This window comes from Suncus etruscus, chromosome 3 (genome assembly GCF_024139225.1).
Source record: "Suncus etruscus isolate mSunEtr1 chromosome 3, mSunEtr1.pri.cur, whole genome shotgun sequence".
Classification (NCBI taxonomy): domain Eukaryota; kingdom Metazoa; phylum Chordata; class Mammalia; order Eulipotyphla; family Soricidae; genus Suncus; species Suncus etruscus.
Window position 1 is genome coordinate 37,903,375 of NC_064850.1, and position 19,335 is coordinate 37,922,709.

The following is a 19,335-nucleotide window of genomic DNA, read 5'->3' on the forward strand; positions in this document are numbered from 1 at the left end:
CAGGACCAGAGTTACCCAGGGAACAAAGCCCCACAGACACTCAGCCCTGGGGTACATGCAGAGAAGACAGCCCATGCCCTGCATCAGAGTGAAGCAAACTGTGGTGGGGACAGCAGAAGGAAGGCCTGAAGCCCCCACTCATCCAGTTAGGCCAGACTCTAAGCTGCAGCAGGGCTTCCCAAGGCCTCAGTTACTCTCCAGTTGGGCTGCTGCTGAGCTGGCAAGCTTGCAGCCCTTGGGGAAGACAACATGGTTGGCTGGTCTTGGCCCAGGCTAGGAAGAGGTTGGGGCACAAGTATCTCACTGCCCCCAGATTTAACAGACCACTGAGCACAGCCAATGTGCTTGGTCTATGTACATTATGTCTTATGTGACTCATGACATCTCTGGGCCCAGGGGACTGCTTTCTAAGAAGGCTGTGAATATTGGAGGCTACAGATTTCACTCTGCAGAACGACTAGGTTCCTGGAGAGGCTTCTCCTCTCCACAGTGCTCCCTCACACTTGGGCTTCAACCTCTCTGCTTCCCATTCCCCGCCCCTCCATTTCCCATCCTATGCTCCTTTCTTGCTCCCTGAACTGAAGCCTGGGGCACACCTGCCCTAGACATAGTCATTTCTGGGAACAGCTCAGTGTTGGATGCCCTCTGTAACACTGTTCCTGAACCACCTGGAAGACAGAGCCTCTGTAGGGCTATTTGATCCAGGGGACCCCATAAAGCAATTGTTCGGGGGACTCTCATTGAGGCTGAAAGCTTTGGAGACCCTGTGAGGTACCCCTCTCCTAATGCCTAAACTTTCTATTGAACTGTTAATATCATCTGATGTCAGACCTACCCACACCTAATAAAAGTTTCTGGCTGAAGGGGTCGGGGAGAAGCAAGGAAGCATGGAGAGCAGCTGAAAGGGAGGCAGGGAGAGAGAGCTCTTTAGAGAAAGAGATGAGTTAGGCAGATATGTTGCAGAGTCTGCACATGGCGATAGGGCCATGGAATAAACTGAGCTTGTTCTGATGAAACTTTATCTGACTGCTTGTGATTGTTTCTATGCCTTTGTCCTGCACCTTCAGACCCACCGGCCAAAGGGGCTACAGGCAATGTGCCATGCTGAGGAAGGCCTCACCCCCCCAATACTAGGGTTTTATATTTTATATTTTAAATTAAAACAGCATCATCCTAACAGAGATGGGGAAGGCCTTACAGCACAAAGAGAGACACCATCCTGTCTCATGATAAGTGATTCCTAATCGGACTTGACCTTTGGCCATTCTTCCTCCCTCAGAGAGCTCTGATTAAGGAGAAAATACCATTCAATACTGTTGCTTCTGGGGCACTCCATGCTTATCCTCTCCCCAGCAACTCACCTATCCCTCTTGCCATATGTCCTATTGCCCTTAAATGTATTTCAATTCCTCCTTTGGTGCTATATATATACATTGTTAGAAGGAAATAAACTCTCTGGGATCATTTCTCCCATGTGGTCAATGAAGAAACATCCTCAGTCCAAGAAAGCCCTGGGGGAACAGATGTTGACCCTCCTTGGCTGACCATGTCAACACAGCGAAGGGCCTGAGCGCCCCTCACGCTCATCTCTTCTCACCACAGCTGTGGTAGTCTTGGCTGGAAAGCAAAAGATGGACACACTCACAGAGCCAGGCTCCCTTGGAGGGATGGGGTGGCTCCAAGTGACACACAGGAAAATATGACACCTGATTAGCCCTTCTGCCCTCCCTCAGAAAAGGAGGATGTCATGCAGGAGGGCCCCATTGCCCAGTGTTTAGGGTTCAAGGTTGGAGAGCCTGATCTCACTATTGGGGTCCTGTTCTGATGTGTCTGCATGACTAGGCAGTTTGTGGAGACAAGCAGGCTCAAAATTTGGCCACATGTTTTCATTCTGGCTTTCATATCTTTTTCTTTTCTTTGGTGGGGTGCGAGAGGGGAGATGCATTGGGCACGCCACAGAGGTGCTCCTGGCTCTATGCTTAGGAATCACTTGAACAGGACTCAGGTAACCATGTGGAATGTCGGAGCTCAAATCCAAGTGGGTTGCGTGCAAGACTAGCAGCCTTCCCATTGAAGAAGCTCCCTGTCCTGCTTGTATGAATTTGTTTCTTTTCACCCCATCTGAGGCATATCCAAAGTAACCTTTGTGCCTTCCAAGTATGATTTGACTCCTGGGAACCATCAAACTTTCCTGAACATTCTGATGTGAGCAGCTCACAGACCACTGTAGTAATGCCCTCACTTAGGAAGCTGTGGATCCCAGGGCAAAGCAGCTTTTCAAGGCTCATGATTTGACCAGGACAGGGAGGCCCAGGGCTGGAGTCCTGCTGAAGGCATCACTCTTCTGAAGAGAGGATTCTGTTTGCTCTGGAGTGCTGTGGCTTCCTCTGCTCTAGAGTGCTGGTTTTTGGGAGGATCATGGCAGTGAAGGACCAGACAATTGAGAACCTAATCAGGCCGATGGCAGAAGAGCTGCCACCTGCTCAGAGTTGGTCTTCAGGGAGCCCAGCCAGTGCCCAGGCTAGACTTGGCTGACTCCAGGGAAACTCTGGAGGAAACAACTTGTCATAAAAAACAGAGTTGGGGGAGTGCCTGGGGTCAGAAGTCAGTTCTCAGTGGCCCCTCCCCTAAGCAGTTATGCTCTGGAAGATTGAAGAAAGAGAGACCACGGTGGGGGGGAGTAAGAAAGGATGATGGTGCATGGGTCAGTCAGCTGGAGACAAGATTATTGCTCATATAGCCCTGGAGGCACCCCTGGTCCTACTCCTAATGGCTGCCAAGGCCTCTCACACTGTGAGAAAAAGCAGTTATTACCCCCCCCCCCCTTTTGAATAACTCCCCTTTTTGAAATAGGGACTATCATAGGATATTCTCAGCAAGATGGGCCCTAGCTAGATGTAGGCTAGCACCCCTCAAGAACACCAGGGGAGGATGTTCCCACCAATATGGCCCGAGATGGCAAAAATAATTAAATAAGAGGTTAAGGTCATAATGTAGGTTCCAGAAAAAAACTACAAGGTGTGTTTAGAATATACACCAGGTGGCTACTTGAAATGTTAAGTGAATGTTAGGACTGTAACCCTATATATATATATATTTTTTGCTTGAATATTTGATTCAGGGTCTTTGTCTAAAGTCCACTGGGTTGGACAGGCTTGGACCCCAGCTAGCTGGAAATTAAGCCTCCCTTTTGCTATTGCATTATCAAGGCTGGATTCTGAGTTCCATGCCATGGGGGAAGCTTGATTCTGATCTTGGCACCCCAAGATCACCTACAAGGGCCTAATCCTTCCACTCTCCAAAAGTTCCCACAAGCACTTTTCCTAGTCACTTGTGACAAGTTCACATTGCTAGTGTTTGTTGTATTTTGTTGGCCTTAAGTAATAGTCCTGGCAGAAATAAATGTTCCAGTCACCACACACACATTCCTTTGTGAAGAACACAGCTAAAGACCTGGAAAGATGCCAGTCTGGGGTGATCTGTGGCCCTCAGGATCAGATCATTCCAGTGAATTTGGTTGCTGAGTGCAGGGACGAGAGCTGGACAGTGAGGCCCAATGCTGGGAACCTGAGTCCTAGAGCTATGAAATTTCATTACAGGTACTTGCAAAAAGAATTTTATTCCCACCCCCCTTAGTGGAAAAGACTACCATATATCTTCATATGGTTTTCTGTTATGTAATGGTATTATCTAAACCCTCCCGAAAAGTGGGCAATGATAACTGACATATTGAGTAGCTTTGTGTTAATTTTGACCTGTTTGGAAATGAATTGAATGTTTCTAATTCAGAAAGATGATAGATTTAGAATTCAGATGTATATATCCCTGTGTCTATGCATATCTCTCTGTAGTATGTGTTAGATCATTGTGAGTACAGATATGTAAGGAAGTAACCTCCTTATTTACTTACCAATATCTATTTTGCACACATTATTTGTCTACAGCTTACCTACCTGTTTTTTTTGGTTTTGTTTTTGGACTACATACACCCAATGGTGCTCAGGGGTTACTCCTGACTTTGTGCTCAGGAGTCATTCCTGGCACTGATTAGGGGACCATATGAGTTGCCAGGGACTGAACCCTGGTCAGCTGCATGCAAGGCAAATGCTCTACTGGTTGTTGTGCTCAGTCCCTCTACCTAATTTTAAATCTGCCTTCTTACCTATTTGGTAAGAAGTACTAAGTACACAGCTGTGGCCCCATCCCTCCATTCTTCCTGTGTAACTTGATCTTACCTGCAAGATCGACCCTCCCATTCTTGGGAGGGGTCTTGGGGAGGTTATAAAAGGTTTTGCCTCAGGGGCAAGAGGGGATTAAGGACTTTGCCAGCATGGAGAGGTAACCGGAGGAGACATGGTTGGAAAAGGCTAAGACGCAGGGCAAGCTAAGGTTAGCATGCATAAATGGTTAAGATAGACCACACATGTGGTGGATAGGGCATGAATAAAGCTGATACTTCCTGAAGCCTGCTTGTGAATGTGATTTCTACCCGCCGCTCTCCTGGACCCAGATACCCACCTGCTGAAGGGGGTTGCAGAGCCACATGGCCTGGGATGGCAGAGAAAGGTCCCTCCATCACCATTCACCACTATCCAAGCCCTTCCTAAGGGCTGTAACACTACACACAGCTAACTTGGTTATGTACCTTTCTATTCATATATGTATATTTTATGTATTGACATGTCTATTTTTATATCCTTTTGATTGATATATGAATCTATGCATCTATGCATCTATTCACCTCTTCAGGTACTTGGCTACCCTACCTATGTCTGTATCTACCATATCTTTATCTCTTTCAATGTTTTCTCCTTTTGCTAATTTTTGCTGACAGTATTTCATCATATTTAAGTTTCTATTCATTACTAATGTCAGGCACTTATAAAAAGGAGTGTGTCCCCATTCCCCCTTTTTGAAGGTGCTGTTAGTAGGATGACGAAGCCCACTGCAGGTGGGTGGGCGTGGGGAACAGTATTCAAGCTTGCCAGGTGGATCCTTTCTCCTTCAGACACACTGATACTTGGTTCAATGAGAGTTGATGGTTGTTTATTATATATAAAAAAAAAAAAGAACTTGGTAATGATTTGGAGGATTCCCATGACCAAGAATGTACAATGTCCAGTTCAGAGGCTACCATGTCTTCCTATGGCTGTAACCTCACACTGGTGTCATCACTTTCCCCAGAAAAATGATGCTCTGTGAGATATTGTCAAGAATCATGAAGATGAAGGGCCGGTCAATACGGACCATGGAAGGCCTGTGGGATCTTGGAGCAGTATTATTTGTGTAGTTACCAGGTGGCAGGCCATATTCATTGACTTCCAGTTTGGCTTTGTGCAGCACCTGTTGCATATGAACCAAGGCAGGATGAATTAATGCTCTGTCCATCCACATTCCCCTGTGAGGAATAGCTAAGGGACAGCCAGTCTGGAAAGGGAGGTTCTCAGAGTGTGGAAGGCTTTGGAGTGGGATCAAAATGACAAGGAAATCTGGAGTCAGTCAGCACTATACACAGAGCTTACATAGAAAGTGTGAAAAATCTGAGTGACTTGTTACATGTCTGTGAGCCTGGCCATTGTGTGAGTACTGGGAATGAGGTCTGAGGCCAAGCCTAAGGCAGAGTGGAGATGCCTTTTTCTTGGACTCTACATTCTGGTGAGCACCTTCTGACTGATTGCCGGAGATAAGGGAGAACTGTCCATGGGACACCATGACATTGACTGAGCACCTCCCTGTAATGATCTTTTGAGATTCAAGTTCATGGGTGGTTAGGAGGGGACCGATGCTCCTCATGGTTTCCCCTGGTCGTCCTTTATTTTAGTCACCCAGAAGATTGTCAGATTTCTGAGGACAGAATCAGGCCATAGCCAAGGGAACCTCTGGTAGAATGAATGAATGAATTCATGTAGGAGAACAGAAATGGAGGCAGTGAATCAATGGTTGGGGTACAGTGGGGGCACTTTCAGAGCTCTCCCACTCTCCATCTTTTCATGGAAACCCACAGATTTCATGACCACTTCCTTTCCCTGGTGTTCCAGAGTGCACTGAGAGAGAGCCTCCAGCCTGTTGTGTGGCCATGGGTCCCCTTCTCTCCTGAGCCTCCAGTAAACCTGCAGTAGACCTTGGAGCTAAGGGAAGATCTGGGGCTTGAGACCAGAAACCTGGAGACCCTCTCAGGAAAGAGCTCATTGGGGCTGCCTATCACTGTCAGTATGAATTTTGGGGATCCGAGAGTGAAGGACCTTGGAGACTCTTACCTTTCTCAGTTTCCTCTTGGCATTTCCAGTGAGGTTGGCCATGTTTGTCTCCTTCTTCTTCAGGTCTGCAATACCCATATTTTTCATGACATCCCCAAGGTCATAGGTGCCAGACAGGCAGAATTTGGGGATGTAGAGTTCCAGAGTCCTATATAGGGAGAAACAAATGAATCAGGCATTACTAGGGGACCAAAGGCTGGCTGTTTCTAATGGGAATTCCATGATTTGCCTGTGAGCTGAGTCACACAGGAACCAGTTTTTCCTCAAGGACTCTGAATCAAAAATTAATTATCAACTCTCCCCTGAGCTGATTTTTACCTCTGTCATCTAGCTGGCCCCATGGTTGTTCACTTCAACACTGTTCCTGAAGAAGGGCTATGGTCCACTCCACCCCCAACACCTCCTGGCAGGTGGGGAGGAGCAGAGGGAGCACCCCCAGGAAGCAGGAGTCCCTTAACATTGCCATTATTTCCACTGTTCCCCTTTTAAGGCATTTGTTTCCTTTCACACTTTCTCCTTCTTCCTTCTCTCTTGAGGGAGAGGGGATTTTGGTAACTGAGCATCCAGAAGGAGCAGGGGTTCCTGTACAGGAGGGAAGGACCTAGATATATTTTTTCTTAGAACCAGAGCAGATCTAGAGCCAAGAAACTGGATAAGTCCTGGTCTCCAGTTCTGGCAGTGCAGGGAACAGAGAACTCTCTCTGACTGGGAGGAGGTGGGCAGGGCTCTGTGTACACCCTGTCCAACAGAAGTCAGTATCTTCTGCGGCCATATCTATCATATCATTAGGCACCAGTGGGAAGCTAAACACCAGGCTCTGTGATGTGATAGCCCCTCAGCCTGAGAGACATAGGGCCATAGGAGGGTAACGGCTTTACTGGAGGGTCTGAGGAGGCCCTTGGCAAGTGAAATTAATGTGACTGGGTCCTTATAGACCAGGGGTCTCAAACTCAATTTACCTGGGGGCCGCAGGAGGCAAAGTCGGGGTGAGGCAGGGCCGCATAAGGGATTTTGCTTACCAAATATTCGCAATAAAAAATCTCATTAGTAAGAAAAAAACCCACAAAAAATTGCATTAAACATTTGCTCGCGGTATGCAATGTTTAATGCGATTTTTTTTTTCTTACTAATACGATTTTTATTGCGATTATTCAGTAAGCAAATAATCGCGAATACTGCAATATTTGAAGGCGGTCGCGGGCCACAAAATGTACGGAGGGCCGCAAACGGCCCGCGGGCTGCGAGTTTGAGACCCCTGTTATAGACTGTTAGCTCAGATACCTGGGAGTGTTTTGAAGAGTAAAGACAGAGGGAGTTGAGGATGCACAAAGTGAGGCAGATGGGCAGGTGAGGAATCAGGGTATTTCTTTGGGGTTTGAAGCTCTTCCAGAATTAGAACATAGTACTTGAGTCCAGGCAAATGATGGCTACAGATGTCAACTTTTACCTTGAATTTTTAAAACATTAAAAAAAATGGCCCCACATTTAAGTTCCTTGGAGGGACTAAAGAGAGAAGAAGTGGCAAAGGATCCCTAGAATGACCCCAAAACATACCCCCATTCACACAGGTGACCCACACTCCCAACCACAATGGAAGCAGGAATGGTCCCAGGACTCTCAGAATGTGTACCGCCATATTGTGAAGGAAAGGGTCTTTCCCTGAGAGTGGGAAATAAACTTCTAGCACTTTCTGTGCACAGAGGACTGGGCCAACCTCCCCATGAGGATCACCCAATCATCTGTGGGAATGAGCCCAAATGTATAATACTTCAGAGCATATGGAAATTTTCTATGGGAGAAAAAATTGTTCTAGACTTTCTGCCTGCACAATTCACATGATATTTCAAGGAAATCTGCCTTTTCTTCTGTTTTTATCCCTAGTTCTGGGGTGCCTTGGGCAAGGTCTCCCCAACCTCTACTTCCTGTCTCCACCAGCTGCACTTCAAGGCAGGATTCACAGAGTTCCCAGGCAGCACAGGCTACTTGGAAAACCCTACTCATCTTCTGGGTGGGTCTTCCCCACACCCTGCTCATACATTTCTGCATCTCTTTCCCTCTGTCCCTATAGAGGTTGGCCAGGCCACCACCACTAATTCTTCCAGAATCCATTTTCTAGTCTAGGACAGCTGTTTATATTATGCCATGTGCCCCCTATACTCCCTTGATATTAACTTTGTGTCTTGTTCCAACAAATATTCCATGGGGCTGTATTGTATGAAAGGATAATAAATTAAGAAAGCCAAGTGGGCCAGGAATATCACCTTCCCCAGGAACTACATGTGGCCTCCAACAACTAGTCCCACTCATCCCCTGCAGATTCTAACTCTTTCTATTATTCTATTGTACCTCCAGTAGGGCTCACTTTACTTAGTCTTACTCTGATTCATCTTGAACAGGATTTGTGTCTGTGCAGCACAAGGACCATGTCTAAGATCATGTGCAAGATTAGATGGAGCTGGATACAGACTGATTATAATTTTGTTGTCTATCTCAGGTGCAAGAATGTTACATACAGAGAGATGGTTATTATTTCCTCTAGCCTTTGCTTAACAAGGAAGCTGCCAAGTAACTCAGTGTAACCTGTGAGTAATCTTCAAGTATAGTCTCCAAGTCAGACCACCTCACTGTCGTAAAACCATGACATACAACCAAGACATAAAACCATGGACCTCAAAAAAGGACAGAAGTACCTGGTGATTACAGACTCAGACCACCTCTGCAGGGTGAACTGGTTCAATGCCTTTATTATGTGGTCTAGTTGCTCTAGTTCTGTGAGAATGAAGTAGAAGGTGCTGTTGCCCACATAGTCCAGCAGCACCACCATGCAGTGCAACAGCGGGTCATAGAGCAACTTGAAGTTGTTCACCTGGTACATGATGGACACCTTTATCACATTCATGTCTTTTCCATAGAAGTTGCCCTCTTTGGTTTCTTCTGGGTTGAAGGGAAGTACCCACAAACCTGAAAAGAAGGGGCGTGTAGTTAAGAGCACAGAACAGGGGTCATTTGTTCAGAGCTGGGGTTCACCAATTCAGCAGGGAAGGGAATCTTCTAAGCTTCTATTGTTTTTGTCAAGTGTAGGTGTCCAGAGACAGAGGCTGGAGGTTCTTCTGCCTCAGAATAGATGCATTTATGACACTGACTTCTACTAAGGAAAGGAGGGGGAATGAATTTTAAGTAGCAAGACTAGAGGGCTGACTCTTTGCATTTGAGACCATCTCAGGATTCTTCAGGAAATCCAGGATCCCCAGGAATGAAGGGACTGGTGACAAACTCATCCAATTCCCAGAAAAAAGGCAATGTCGGTAAATTACCTTCCACTGTTAGGTGTTCAGCTTTGCTTCATACTGTTTCTTTTGCACAGCCAATAAGACCATGTCCAGTTTGGGATATAACAAGAGTATGGACTCAGACAATCTACTTAAAGGAAATTTAGCTAGAAATTCCTTGGGTCATAAAAACTCATGATATACAAATATAAGAACTTATGCGTAATATTAGAGAAAACAATAGTGATTCTACTGGAGAAGCTTTAAGTCATATTTTTTATGTTCTCAAAAAAAAGGAGGGGGGGCATAAAGACAGTTACTGCTGTGTCGGATTTACTCCTAGACTGGTTATCAATGGATCCTTAAAGAGCTCCCAGAATGAGAAATTGATTCTCAATCCCCTACCCATTAGGAAGGGGAAGAGATCTTGGTAATATTTATCCGCGACAAATAATCCACACAGATAAGAGGATAAAAAGGCAAGAAGGTCGAATGCAGAATCCTTTGTCAACCTACCAGCAGCTCCAAATATCAGTCTGCTAGTTAGCTGCCCCAAAAGATCCTGAACAACTCGCTCGAAAACTATTTATTCGGTTCTCAACAGCGCCCCCACATGGAAGGTCGTAGGTGGAACAACAGAGGATTTTATAGAAAGGCTTCCATATATAATAGACACTATATATATCAGGAACATGCCTTGCAGATGGCTCTTCCTCACTGTCATGTCAATGGTGCTTTGCTTTATTTCCAGGCTAGCCTGTTGATGGAATAATTTCAGTTACCCCAGAGCCTGAGATAATCTCTGTTCACCCCTAAATGGCCCACCCCTAAATGCCTGGACCTACATGTTGATGCTTAAAGGTTCTCTGATCTGATCATCAGGCGCTATTCTGTTTCATAAGTTTAGTCACATTCAGTACTGAGGATGGTGAGAAACTGAGAAATAAAAGGACTGTGCTAAATGACACCGTGCCAGTGCTGTCACCCAACCTGTGTGCAAGTAAGCAGGTCCCTATAGGCTCCAGAGGCCATTCCCTGTACTTGCCTTCCCTGAGACTTTTTTTTTTGTTGCCAGATTATAATGTCATTGCAGCCTGTATTTAACCATTTTCTGTGCCATACACTAAGGCAGTGGTTCTCAAATAGTGGGGCATGCCGCCCAGGGGGAGGCGTGAGACTCCGTAAAGGGGGTACGTTTGACCTCGGCAAACACTGACATAACAAACTAAGTCCCTTGTTTATGTCTCTGTATGTCTCTGGAGCTGAGAGTTGCTGTGACCTGCTTCAAACCCCTCTTTGAAAAGCTATGCATTGCAAAACGTGCTCATTGTAGCCATTAATCCAGATATCACCTCTGATTAAAAAATCAGCTCATCACTTCTCTGCCTTTTGGCTAAGATCAAGTGTAGTATCTGTTCTTATCAGTTTAATATCTGATATGTCGTCTATCTGACAACAATATATTAAATGGATTTTTGGCACTAGGAACTGGAATAGGAGCTTGCTCCGTCCATTCCACGCATCGACCTGGTATTGCAGTACCTCCAGGAACGGTGCACCAAAAAAAAAAAAAAAAAAAATCAGCTCAAATTATTTTATATATTTTTGTTTTGCAGGTTAGAGTTTTTTAAATAAAGATACTGTTTACAGTTTTGCAGGGGGCAAAAAATGTTTTCTTCTTCCTAGACAGAAAATAATTGAGAAGCACTGCACTAAAGAGAGGCACTGAGTCCCCAAACAGGCAATGTTGCCATGTGCAGGAGTGCCCAGTCCAGTGAGAGTAGTGGCCTATAGGGTTTGTCTGGCAGCTGCTGCTGGTTTGTGTTTGGGCCTTGAACCAACCTGTAAGAGTTTGAACATATTACTCAACTCTTCTTGGCACCCACCTTCCCAGCTGGATCGCAGAAGAGAGCCAACTTACACATGAGCTATGCTTTGTCCAGTCAAGTAATATCCTAAGTACAGTCTGTGTGTGATGTTTCTATCTTTCTCATCAGAATAGGAAATATAGACTGTACCTGTAAGGAAGACATAGTTGATCAGGGCAAGGTTGGTTCTGTCCTTCAGTATTGAGAACAAGTCTGAGATTTCCCCTCGTGTCTTATTCTTGATATACTCATTGATTTGATGGCTGCCTTTGGACCATTTTCTGACATTTATAGGCACTTTCTCCAACCCATAGTAGTGCTTGAGGTTATCTGAGGGCAAATCCGTTAGCTGCAGGTACTGCTTGAAGAACAGTGTGTTTCCCATAATTATGTTCAAGTCTGAATTCCCAAGGAGTTTGTGAATTTGCTGGAAACTCTCATGGATCTCAGCTTCAGGGATTTGACTGGTGTCAAAACCAAGGCCTTGAAGGATCTTGATGCCTGTCAGTGTACCAGCACCCAGGGACATCATAGACAAGGCCATAGAGATACTTATAGGGGAGAAGATGACATTCTCATTGGGATTCAAGCCCACTAGGTACTGAAACAGGTAAAAGGCAAAGTTAATGTTGTTCGGAGAAAGTTTCCAGTAAGGACTCCTGGCACTCATGTCCTCATTAGTATCTTGAGCTTCGATAGTCTGGAGGCCACTGATAATCAGCCAAAGTAGACAGGTGTAGAGGGTGAGTAGCATTGTGCCGTACTGTCAAGCCCTGCCAAGTTAAGAATGCTTGTTAAGATGCTGTATTGGGGACTTTAGGGCAATGTTACACAGAATGGGGGTGGAAGATTTATGAACCCCCAAGTCTTTTGTTCCCATGAACTGTGTGATCTACAATAAATCTATACTCTGGATTTTAATATTATTTCCTAAAAGTTATTTAGATTATGAAATCATAATTTATCAGGCACTTAACAGAGCTCAGTATTGACAGTGATATTTTATCTGTGTTCTCACTTGGCCTGCTGCAATAAACTAAGTAGGCATGATTTTCTTATGCTATTAAATAGAAATAAGTGTTCATAAAGGTTGACTTTCTATGCAACTGAATTATACAGAGTACTGAAAGAAAAACAGACACAAAGAATTCTATATCCAGCAAGACTATCAAAGAATGTCTTTCAGTGAGAATGAAGTAGGAATCCAGACCTTCATAAATAAACTAAAATCAAGGATGTTTATAATCATAAATATGACCTACTATAAATTCTGTAAGGGAAATTTCTGGCTAAATGAAAGGATTGTAGAGAGTGAGCAGACTATGCTGAAGTAATGATTTCTAGGTATAATAAAGGCACCAACAATTAAAAAAAACCCTCTAGATTATACACTTAGCTTATAACTCCAGTTTGCATTACTATTTGACTTTACATATGATGACTTAATCAACGATGATTCTATGTTTTGGAAGATACTCAACGAAACATATGTGTGTCTCAAATAACTAAAAAAATATGGGAACAGAACTCTAAAGGAGCATATCTTTAGTACATTATTGCAGGTATACTGACAAATTCTAACATGATTGTAAGAACTTTAGTATTTTAATTATATTTTATATAAAAATAGTCAAAAAGCAAATGGTTAAATACATATGTGTTAATTCAGATAAGAAGGGAATTTAACTATTTTGTTAAAAGTTCAAGTAAACTAGCCAGAGCTATAGAGATGTCCTTGTGAGTAGGACAAGGACAAGCACGACAAATTGCAGTTTGATCCCTGAGATCACATCTGTTGCCTAGAGCCAGAAGTGAACCAGAAGAACTGCCAGGTGTGATCTCATACAAACACAAAAAAGCAAAGAAAAGTAGACAAAGGGAAAAAAGAAAATTAGAAAACATGTAGAAACGTAAATATGAAGATACAGGAAACTAGAAGTCCCTTCATATTACTAATTACATTTAAAATGGCTAAAATTGTTCTAGAAAAATTTATTGGCAGAAAGTGTTAGAAAGTGCAAGTAGAATTCAGTTGTTTGTTGATTATAAAAAACACATTTTGGATCTAGAGCCAAAATATAAATGAAAGTGATCAAAATATATATTATAAAAGTACACAGAAAAAAAGTGGTTACTCTATTCATAGAGAAATTAACACATTTTGAGAGTTGTTTGTCTGTATAACTATCTGTCAAAATATATTTCAACTGGTAGGTTCCAAGAAATGGGGTAGGAAGATGTCTCAGTAATCAAGGGAATATGTTTTTATACACAGAGACCAACTCCAGCTCCCAGTACCGCAAATTCTCTAGCACTGGAATCCCCTAGTACTGTCCAGTCTGTACTGAACCATCTGGCTTCATTGAATGTGTATCACTTGGAGTGACAAGATTCTTCTGAGAACTGCTTGTAGATCAAAAAAGTTACAGGAGGAAAAACCATAACAATAAAAGCAGAATTCAGCAAGAAAATAGGATAGTCACAAATATTTACGTATGTGGTGATGTGTCCTCAAATGAATAAGCAAGCAAAATTGATAAAAGGGAAATAGTGACTTGTACAATAGTAGATAGAGTCTGCCTACATTTAATAATGAATAGGACACTTAGAATAAAAATATCAAGAAAATAGTGGACATGGACAGCACAATAAATGGGTCATATCTATCAGACACAAAGAACATTCTACTCAATGTTCAGGAATAGCAACGGGGATCATTCATCTTTAGCACAGGTGGCATTTTCCACAAGGTCGGTTATAGCTTAGGTCTTAGGTCAAGTTAGAAATATAAAGTGTCTTTCCCAATGACAATGTGTTGATGGTGGAAATCAGCAACAGAAAGAGTATCATCTTAAGTAAAATAAAGCATGGGGATGACTTCAGTCAAAATGTAGACTCAGCTCTATGGGTTTATAAAGCAATCAAGACAAGAATGGCAATGAGAAATGGAAATAAACATTGGATTATTAAAGCAGAACTGAGGTTACCAAGGTGGTGGTGGTAAGTGGATAGTGGAGTGGGATGGGGAGGACTAGAGGTGAACTAGGATAGTTGTGAAAGGTGTTTGACACTTGGCTGGTGTTGAAGGTACAGTAATTTGTATCTCAAAAGGATAAACAATATTGTTAACTTTGGTACCTCAATGTTATAGAAAAGTGATTAAAAATCTTGCGGTCCCCATATGCGCTGATAACACCATGTGGCATTATTCCTTGTTTGCATAGGCACATTTAAATGGAAAAAGCTATACATTCAAATAAGTTCTTATCTAATAGAGATAGGAACACACAAATCTTGTAGTGCAATGGGACCTTACACCCTGAACACTGACATAATGACCTGGCACAGGCCTCAGAAGAATGGGCATTCTCCATTCACCCCAGAACCAGGGAAGCCATCTATGAAACATCCAAAGTTGTCTATGACATCACCTGAAAGCAATCCTCTACCAGGGAAGACCCTACTGTTGCTCTGACATCGATCTACTCAAAAGAGTATTCCCTTAACACTGAGAAGACTTAACAACAATGACCTGCTTACTTAACAGGGCTTTATGCATTGCCCTTTAATTGTGAGTGGAAATTAGAGGACACTCTGCACCATCCTGACTTCAATGTAGGATATACAGATTCCAGGATCTTCAATACAGAAACATGATACCAACAACAAAGACTGTGTGAAAAATAAAACTAGTGGCACTACAGACAACGACCTGGATTGGACAAACTAGTTTGCCTGGAGCCTAGAGTTGGTCTTATGCCAGGAAACTTCAGGGGTAGGGTCTCCTTGTATTTAGGCCAAGGCTTTTCCTTCCCTTGCCCCCCATATTTTGGTGGGCCTATGCAAACGATAATTGCCACTCTAACACCATTTTTACTTTTGACTCTAAACCTTAAAATAAAACCCCACTTAAACTTTTGAGGTTAACTTAAACTAAAATGCATGTGCATGAAAATGTAAAAAACTACTATGCCTTCAAGTTTAAGGAGTTACATAAATTTTATGGCTTTAGATTGCTTGGTGTAATGCTAAGAAATATTATAATGTACTACAATCTGGGAACTTGAGGGACAAAGTAATTGTACATGGGTTCGGTTTATTTTTCTTAATGTTCCTTGACTGTAAGATCAAAATTAAGGTGTCAGCAGGGGGATTTCTTCTGAGAACTCTGTTTTTGGGTGATTGCCCTTTCACTGTAACTTTACCTTGTCCTCTTTCTTTGCATCATTGTTCACATAATTAAAAATAAATAGGGGCTGGGAAGGTGGTGCTAGAGGTAAGGTGTCTGCCTTGCAAGCGCTAGCATAGGACGAACTGCTGTTCGATCCCCCGGTGTCCCATATGGTCCCCCCAAGCCAGGGGCAATTTCTGAGTGCATAGCCAGGTGTAACCCCTGAACGTCAAACGGGTGTGGCCCAAAAACCAAAAAAAAAAAAAAAAAAGATATTTGGGCCCAGAGAGATAGCACAGCGGCGTTTGCCTTGTAAGCAGCAGATCCAGGTCCAAAGGTGATTGGTTCGAATCCTGGTGTCCCATATGGTCCCTTGTACCTGCCAGGAGCTATTTTTGAGCAGACAGCCAGGAGTAACCCCTGAGCACTGCCGGGTGTGGCCCAAAAACCAAAATAAATAAATAAATGAATAGAAAAAAATCAATAACATATAAGTGAGACTATTCTCCCTTTGGTTTACTTAACTTAGCACAATAGTCTCCATATCCATTCATGTTACTCATCTGTGGTATTTAAGAAAAACAAAGACTATAGGAATAATACCCAGAGACAGTAGAGATGAGGGCCGGAAGGACCAGCCCATGATATGAAGGTTACCACAAAGAGTGGAAAGTGAAGTTAGAGAAATAACTACACTGTCAACGGCCATGACAATGATAGAGAGAAATTCATTGCCTGTCTCAAAGACAGGCAGGGGATAGCAAGAAAGGAAGTGGGGACATTGATGGTGGGAAAGTTGCACCGGTATAGGGCTGTGCATTTTATGGCTGAAACCCAACTGTGAACATGTTTGTGATCATAGTTTGTGATCATAGCAATATTAAGTTGAACACAGGTAGATGGAATCCAGAAATCAAGCCAGAGGAAAATCAATTAACCAAAAATATATCTATGTATCCCAAATTATCCTAATATTATTGCATATTTGCCCTGGGACAGTACTTATAAAAGAGCATATTTTAGTAATTATGATGAAAAGAATTTAAAAATAAGTTAGTATTTAGCTTGATTAAGAAGAGTCAGAGTAGTAAAATCAGAAATGAAAGTAGTGACATTATTACCAATTCTATAAAAAAGGATTGCAAGAGAAAACAAAAGGTCAGATGTTATCACATTGGATAACCTATATGAAAAGGATGGATTTTTTTCCTTGGGTCACAGACAGCAGCACTCAGGGGTTACTACTAGCTCTCTGCTCATAAATTGCTCCTGGCAGGCACAGGGGACCATATGGGATGCAAGGATTCGAACCACCATTGGTCCTGGGTCAACTGCTTGCAAGGCAACCTATATGAAATAAAAAAGTTTCTAGAAACATAAAATATCCTAAGCCTGAAAATCAAAAGTAAGGCATTTAAATAATTTCTTTTACATTTTAACTTATTGTAGGCATTATGTTTTTAACAATGGTGTGGTTATTTATGGTCTTGATCCACCTTCATCAAAATATTTCAAGCTCCTCCTCTATGCCTCTGGTCATCTCCAGGAATTATAAATTCTGTTGGAAACACTTGGGTCAATGAAAAATATTAAAGCAGAGATGTTCCTAATGCTCTTCCTATGGGAGATAGAAAGGGCTTCCAGAATTCAAGACTAGAAAGCAGCAGGGTAGTGGTCAACTATGTTTTCTCTCTACTGTTATTTGCCTACTATGGAAAATGATTGAGTTTTGGAAAGGGAGGATGAAGCTAAGCTTAAATACAGTTAAATTCACAGAAACAGAAACTGAATGAAGTTACAGAGGATGCAAGGGAAGGGAGGAGTTGATGATTCACAGAGACAGAGATTCAGTTTGGCAGATAAGAAAGATCTAGCGATGAATGGTGAGGCTGGTTTACACAATGCTGTGGGGGACCCAGTGCCACTGAGCTACAAACTCAACAGGGGTAAGTGTGTTTACCTAAACTTATTTAGGGGTGCACTCCTGACACGTCTCAGGTTCTGTACCAGGAGGATGACACCTGGAGATGCTGTGGGATACTAGTTCTGACCTCAACTGCTTGTGTTCTCAATTGTTTTTAGAATCTTCTGCTCTTTCCATTTAAATCAAAGAAAATATAGTATTGAGCAGCTAAGGCTTCAATTGATATAAGTAGAAGGCCTGAGTTTGACCCTTGGGACCCCCAGGCTTCAGAACCAGGACCAAGAACTTCCTTCCACCTCTGAGAGTGAAACAATAATGCTAAAATGTAGAGCATCTATATTACATATGAATTTAATGACAGGCCTGTCCTGCTGGTCCCATCAGTCACATGACATTTGGGAAAGACTCTCAGTTCAATGTCCACCTGGCAAGGTAAGAGGTCAGAACCCTTGTGGGTGACCTCTGACTCTAGGAAGCATTTTATAGGATTGCCTCATCCTGGCCCAGGAATGTCCTTAGGTGTAGCATTGCTTTAGACAAATTGAATTCACCCCACTTTTCATGGCTTTGTTCTAGAGGCCAGGAGGAGCAGAGGAATGGAGGCACTCAGGCTTTGCTCTTGTTCTGCTACAGGTTGCATCCTGCCTTCCTGGTTCTCGCATTCCGTACAGTAAACTTAGACAGGGTGAAATGTTCTCTACTGGGTGAAATGTCTTTTTCCATGTCCCCAGCTGGTTAATGGTTAGAAAGGCAGTGTCTGCACTGATCAGTGTCTCCTCCCTGAGTCATTAATCAATGGGAGGCTGCTGTGGGGCAATATGTTTCATGTTGCTCTCACTAAGAAACATAAAACTCAAGACATTTGTTTTCTGTACCCTTAGATTTTTTTTTTTGCAAACATTTCTAAGAAGAATTGTTTCAAGTAAGTAAAGGCCCTTGCTTCCCAGAGACACAGCTCAAGTTTAAGAGGGAGACTTTGTTTTTGTTTCCCAGAGACAGCATCTAGTTAGGTAAGATGCAGAGTCTTTGAGAGAGAGGAAGTAGATCTAGCTTGGGCAGAGTCAGTATTCTATCTATAAGTACCTTTAATGGCCTTATGCAGCAGACATGGAATATCTGCATGAGATTTATAAGTAGAATAGCAAGTAACTCAGAATAGTCAAAGACTAAGGTCCTTTGCAAGCACTCACGTAAGCAGGTAGAAGTCAAGACTGTAAGTGAGGTTCTTTGTTATCCATCTGGATCCAACAAGTAGTTTCCTTTAGGGCCAATTCCAGATGTGTTTCTCCTGACAAAGCACCAAGTGATGTCGCTTCGCAGTGGAGTGATGGACTGGTGCCTGGCATACCACAGCCATGGGTCTTTTTATACTTTTCACCCAAGTTGTTTGTGTTTTCTTATCATAACCATATGTCCTTCTAACTGCTCCACCTTAGTTGGTTACGTCTTTTCACTGGACTGTTTGTTATTTTTCAGTGAGGGTCACTGGGATGTAAAACATGCTTCCTGCTGTATTATCTTCAAGGAATCTCATAGATTGGTAAATATGTTGTTAGTGATTCTGGCTAGACAGATGTTTGGTCTTTTGGGGAATGTTGGCTATGTAGTCTAGTGTATGCAATCTAAGGAATTTCCAGAACATTACAGTGAACATAGCAACTTTTCATAGGAACTTTCCTTTGCATTCTACTCCCTAAAATTTCATCTTTTGATGTCAAAAGCTGGCATAACCAACATCATTGTGTGTGACCCCAGCCCCAGGTGTTTTTACTAAGCACACAGGCAGTGGCAGCTGTGAAGAAACTTGGGACTCTCTGACTAAAAAAGACAGATGTGAGAGAGTCAG

General features: G+C 42.9%; 1 non-coding gene across 1 annotated transcript; it reads left to right on the top strand.

The window, feature by feature from the left end:
* Nucleotides 1-10,899: 10,899 nt before the first annotated feature.
* Nucleotides 10,900-11,090, top strand: LOC126005387 (U2 spliceosomal RNA). Its single transcript, XR_007494495.1, has one exon. It is a non-coding gene; the product is annotated as a U2 spliceosomal RNA (small nuclear RNA).
* The last annotated feature ends 8,245 nt before the right edge of the window (nucleotides 11,091-19,335 follow it).